The sequence below is a fragment of the Mobula birostris genome, chromosome 25 (genome assembly GCF_030028105.1).
Source record: "Mobula birostris isolate sMobBir1 chromosome 25, sMobBir1.hap1, whole genome shotgun sequence".
NCBI lineage: Eukaryota > Metazoa > Chordata > Chondrichthyes > Myliobatiformes > Myliobatidae > Mobula > Mobula birostris.
This window is the reverse complement of record NC_092394.1, coordinates 18,260,116-18,266,115: the sequence shown is the minus strand read 5'-3', so window position 1 is coordinate 18,266,115 and position 6,000 is coordinate 18,260,116. Positions and strand designations below refer to the sequence as shown.

At 47.3% G+C, this 6,000-nt stretch overlaps 1 long non-coding RNA gene across 1 annotated transcript in view; it reads right to left on the bottom strand.

The window, feature by feature from the left end:
- Positions 1–728: 728 nt before the first annotated feature.
- LOC140187624 (uncharacterized) overlaps positions 729–6,000 on the bottom strand; it is a 102,043-nt gene continuing 96,771 nt past the window's right edge. The window contains exon 3 of the long non-coding RNA XR_011883124.1: positions 729–2,893. This is a non-coding gene — a long non-coding RNA (uncharacterized lncRNA). The remainder of the gene's footprint in view (positions 2,894–6,000) is intronic.

Below are 6,000 nucleotides of genomic sequence, written 5' to 3'. Positions count from 1 at the left end.
TTATGGGGATATGGGATCAGCAGGGAGGATGCAGTGGTTAGCATGGACTAGTTGGGCCGAAGGGCCTAATTCTGCGTTGCAGTACCTCATGGTTCTGTGACCTTCTCCAACGATGGACATCAATAACTGAACAATGCCTACCCACTTGCGGCAATAGCCGAAAGATTTCCACAAAAGGTCAATGTTAAAGGTTACACGAGCCCCACAAATAGAGGCTGAAATGCAACGGGCGGATTCCTTATGGTAACTGCCACCCCAACCCACCATGGGACATAGGAGCCGGTGAACTGCAGAAGGTTGGATTGCAGGTGCAACAGGCTAACAAGAAGCCAGGTGGAGTGTTGCCCTTCATTGCTCGTGCTACAGGGATTGAATTTAAGAGCAGGAGGTTATACAGGGCAATGTTGAGGCCGTACCTGGAGTACTCTGTGCAGTTCTGGTCTCCTTACTTGAGCAAAGAAACACTGGCTTTGGAGGAGGTTCAACAGGTTGACTCCAGAGATGTGGAGTTAGCTGCTAGGAGAGATTGAGTCACCTGGGACTATACATACTGCAATTCAGAATAACAAGAGGGAGAGAAACTGCTTTTCCTAGAGAGTAGTGAATCCATGGAACTCAGTGTCCAGAGAAGCAGTAGAGGCTACATCATTAAATATATTTACGACTCATTTGGATAGATTTTCATAGTTCAAAGTACATTTATTATCAAAGTATGTTCAATAGTTTCATTTAATATCCGAGAATGTATAGATTATGAAGACACACAGGCCTCTTTTATTGTCATTTAGTAATGCATGCATTAAGAAATGATACATTATTTCCTCCAGTGTGATATCACAAAACACAGGACAGACCAAGACTGAAAAAACTGAGAAAAACCACATAATTATAACATATAGTTACAACAGTGCACAATACCATAACTTGATGAAGAAGTCCATGAGCACAGTACAGTTCAAGGTTTCTCAAATATCCCACATCTCACGCAGACGGGAGAAGGAAGAAAAATTCTCCCTGCCATGCCGACCACAATCCGACTCTGAGTCATCCGAAAACTTCGAGCTCTGATCAGCTCTCCGACACAGAGTACTGAGCGTCATCTCTGTCCGAGCAATTCGACCTCATTCTCGGTCGCCAAAAGCAGGCAAGGCCGGGGATTTTGAGGCCTACCCTCCGAAAGATTCCCGACCACACAGTAATGACAGCAGTGAACGGGCGTTTCAGAAATTTCTCCAGATGTTCCTCTGTGCTTTCACGTCCATTCTCCATCCAATCAGAATTGTCCACAGCCCCTATTTAACAGATATGATATCATTTTTCACCGGAGGGCTGCGCACACGCAGGCGCGCCGCCATCTTCTCCTCCTGCCTTTGATATTACCTGAAATTCTTACTCTCCACATACATCCTCAAAACAGAAGAAAACCCCCAGAGAATGAATGACAGGGAAAAAAAACATAAGAACTCCAAAGCCCCCTACCTCCTCACATGCACAAGTAGCAGCAAGCAGCATCAACCCTCCCCCCCACTTATTCTCACAGAGGCATATAATTCGGATAACGGTGGTAGAATCATTTCAAACGTGTATAAAGATTTGTCAAACCTTGGGGCACATTCGACTTCATACATTGAAGCGGGGTGGAAGAGGGAAGGAGGGATAGTTGTATCTGAGGAAGAATGGACAGTAATACGGAGGTATCGGTGGAGGTGTGCTGGTTCGCAGGGATGGAGGGAGCTCGGATGGAAAAGCTTGGTAGGACGTTTTGTTGCACCCTCTCAGGAATCCCATTGTGGTGGTGGCCTCCTTGTTTGCTGGAGAAAGTGTGGAGGTCAAAATACAAACCATTGTTATGTTTTCTGGGACAATGGGGACTGTTGGAGTGGGATGCGCAATGCCCTACAGGACGTCTTTAGCTGTGGGGTGCCTTTGGAAAGTGAGACCATATATTTTGGGTGTGTGCCTGGGGAATGGTTGAAGGGAGGTGAACGTTTGGTGAGTGTGCTGCTGGTGGCTGGTGGGGGGACTCTTGCCGGGGGGGGGGGCGCGGATGTCATGGGGGAGCCTGGCCTTGGACGCATGGATGGAAATTGCAGTGGACGTTTACAGAGTGGAGAAGATGACAGCATCTGTTGATCGTAGGTTGGAACAATTTGATTCATACTCGATATTGTCATTTAAAGTTAAATTGGACAGCTATATGGAAAGGAAAGGAATGGAGGGTTATGGGCTGAGTGCAGGTCAGTGGGACTAGGTGAGAGTAAGACTTCAGCCCGGACTAGAAGGGCCGAGATGGCCTGTTTCCGTGCTGTAATTATTATATGGTTATATGGTTAAAATATTAGCATTCCCACCACCCACCATGCAACCAACAGCAAAGCCCCTAAAGAGAGACCATGGTCTACAGTCCTTCAAAAATTAACTGTTCACTCCAACATCTTGACATCCCACAGGCTCAGTCTCTCTCACTAGCAAGGGAAAGACAGATATCGTTCCTTCTACAGCGAGAGGGGAGACGGTCACTGTTTCGATGTTACAGTCAGTCTGAAGTGTTGCTTTATATTTTGAGTTCCCCAACTGAAGAATCAGCAGCAAAGTCTCACTCACCATCAAGAGAGAGAGAGCGATTGATCACTGAGTATAGAGGCCTCCGACAGCTGCTTTCGCTGTCTTCGATGTTCTAGCTCCTGCTACGATTCAGTTTGTGACTCCGGTGAGAATTTGTGTCCACAAGGCCGTGCAAGGCCGCACCCCAAAAGCACCCAACTTCAGGCCAAACCAGGACATATCGAAAACACAGCCGATCAGCGAGCTCCAAGAACGGGAATACAGCCCCACTCAGAACCGTAGTTTGAGTGCCGCTGTAGATCAAAGACCCCACAGGACCCCAGCCACCCTGAAAAGGAAGATAGAGACATTAGAAGAGGAAGAATTTGACAGAATTGCTGATGGGCTGGAGAAGCCACCCTCCGGAGCCATCTTTACCACTGCCCAAGTAAACATTATATAACCTTGAGATCTGTCTCCTTACAGGCAGTCACAAATCAAGAATCCCAAAAGAACCCATTTAAAAAAAAGACCATCAAACACCCAATGTGCTGAGAGAGAGAAAAAACAAATAGTACAAACAGCAAAAGTAAACAAATAGCATTTAAAACAAAAGTGAGTCCTCAGACACGAAGCCTGGAGCAGCCAGAGCAAGGCCGCAGCCTCAGCCTCAGTTCAAGACATCGTGGCGTCCGCAGACATACGGCCCAGAGCAGCCCAAGCAGGCCACGTAGGAGGGGAATTAAGGGTTACGGTGAAAAGGCAGGTAGGTGGAGTGAGTCCACAGCCAAATCAGCCCTGATCTTCTCGAATGGTGGTGGAGGCGCGACGGGCTGGATGGCCTATTCCTGTGCTTATTTGTTATGTCACATGATCCAGGCCTACACAAGGACTTGCTGAGAGATTTGCTGCTGCCAGCTTTACAAGTGGACGTTGGCTGGTCGCTCAGTCCAGTGGGAGGGGCAGTGCTGATCTGAGTCGGGCTGGGTAAAGAAGGGCAAGGGGAGGATTTCAATGAGTGGAAGAGATGCACAATCAGAAAGTGATCACTGCACTCCCTGGGTTTAGTTCGATTCATGCATACAAGATTTTGATGAGTGAGCTACGCATTCGGAATCCTTTCAGCTCAGTACAGTGTGTATTATTTCACCATCTTAGGGGGCTTGGCCTGTAACGCTGGCAGCCTGATCCACCTGTTGTCTTGCAGGATTCCCATCTCCAGCTGCCTCCCCTTCCGAGCTCACTGTCCAGGCCTTGTGGAATGGGTGCCGGCTGGCTATACACTAACCCAGACCCATCTCCGGTAAATGTCAGCACCACCCCCTGGGGAATATGCGGAGGCTATTAGTCAACAGATTGAAGTCAGTGAGTACTCCAGCTGCAATTAAATGAAGCGACTGTTGGTTCTAAACAAGGGAACTTTAACAAAGTGTGTTTTTTACAATTTTCACCATGATTGACAACCTTTGAAATATGAGGACTGAATACTTGGACAGAGGAAAGTGAGAGCAGGATTATTCAAAAAAGCAATTCCTTTCATAAAAGAGCTCGAACAGGGACTACTGGCTGAAGCTGTAGGTGAAGTGGTTCTCAGGTTAATCCCACCAGGCTGGCGATCAGTGTCATGAATTGTGCCTGGGGCGAGCTGATTAGGATACAGCACCCAGGGGTTCTGCTGGAAAGGACTGGGCTTTAAAGGGAATAAGATATAAATTGAAAATGGAACTGGTTTGCAGCAGACAAGTAGGGCTGCAGGCTGCAAATTGTGCTAACAACTCATTCTTCATTTTAATTAATTTGGTAATCGTAGCATGGTGATTAACATTTGAGTCGTGCGGAGATAATGTCTCTCCAGTTCGCTACCAGGCTACGGTGCTTAACACTGGTTTTATCAGCTCTCTGCCCATCGATGGGCAGATTCGTCATGGTAACCAACACCCTTGCTCCCCGCCCCCAACTCTCTACCATCTCCCACGGGGAGTCAGTGACTCTACGAGATGAAGGATCTTCAGCCGAAGTGATTAAATGTTGGGATGTTTCTCTTTCTACTGATACTGGCTGACCTGCTGGGTGCTTCCAGCATTTCCTGTTCTTTGCCTCTGCAGTCCTGTTGGATTCCACCTTCTCCTTTTATAGGAAACAGGCAAGGGCTTAAGGCTGATTTATACTTGTGCGTACTAGCTTACGCTATAGCCTACGCAAGTGGGCTACGCCGTTGTGAGCATTTATACTCGTGCGTTGGTGTGTCTGCGTCGCTCTGCAATTCACTGCCAAAACGCTAGTCGGCGGTGGGGTTTCTATGCCACTGTGTTGAGTTTCTTCGTGTTGAAACTCAACACGAAGAAACTCAAACTTCAAACAATGGCAACTGAAACTGAAGGAAGGTGAATTTTCTGTGCTTGTCTGGCCACTGAGAGACAAGGACGAGGAAATGCATTTCGAATATTTTCAAATGTTGGCAGGTAGATTTGACGATTTGGTTCATCGTTTCCAATCATTTATTTCGCATTACTATACGCACAGTATACTCAGACTGCCAATCACCATTCGAGTTTTAGCTTCAGGTGGAAGTCAACAGGCTGTAGCAGCTGGCTACAAACTGGCATCAAGCACAGGGCCTCCATAATTTCAGAGGTCTGTAAAGCTTTATGGAAAGCATTGCAGCCAGAGTTCCTTCCCTGCCCTTCAGTCGCCTAAGGGGAAGCTATTCCAGCATAGCAGGAAATGTGACGCTACCAAGACAACCAATCCACAGTTGTTCGGTCTGCGTCACCGAGACACGTAGTTACATTTTGGGAGAGGTGCGCGTCAGGCTATGACGTAGGGTTCGGCGTAGAGTACAGCGTAGGGTACGCTGCTACGCCGTACTTACAGCGTACATTTGACGCACAAGTATAAATCAGCCTTTATTTTTCTCTGTTTCTCTGAGGTGAAGCAGGAATTACCAGCTCAAAACATGGTGCCTTTCAAGGGTGTGCCTTACTGTGATTCTGTGCCTGGGTGCTCACGGTGGAGGACCCAGAGATCACAAATGAAATTCAATGAGAGCTTCAGGCCCTGATCAGATGGAGGGGTTCACCACAGAGAAAAATGGACAGGTGAGACATAAAAGACACGGCCCAGAAACAGGCCCTTCAGCCCACCATGTCGATGCTGACCTTTTAGCCCATCTAAACTAATCCCACTTACCCACATTAATCCATACCTTTCCATGCCTTGCCTATTTAAATGCCTACTTATATGCCTCTTAAATGCTGTAATTGTGTCTGATTCCAGCACCTCGCCTGGCAGCACATTCCAGATATCAAACACAAAATATATATATTTTTTTTGTTTATTCATTTGGGGATGTGGGCGTTGCCAGCTAAGCCACCATTTATTACCCATCCCTAGCTGCCCTTGAGAAGATGGTGATGAGCTGCCTTCTTGAACCGCTGCAGTCCCTGAGGCGTACGT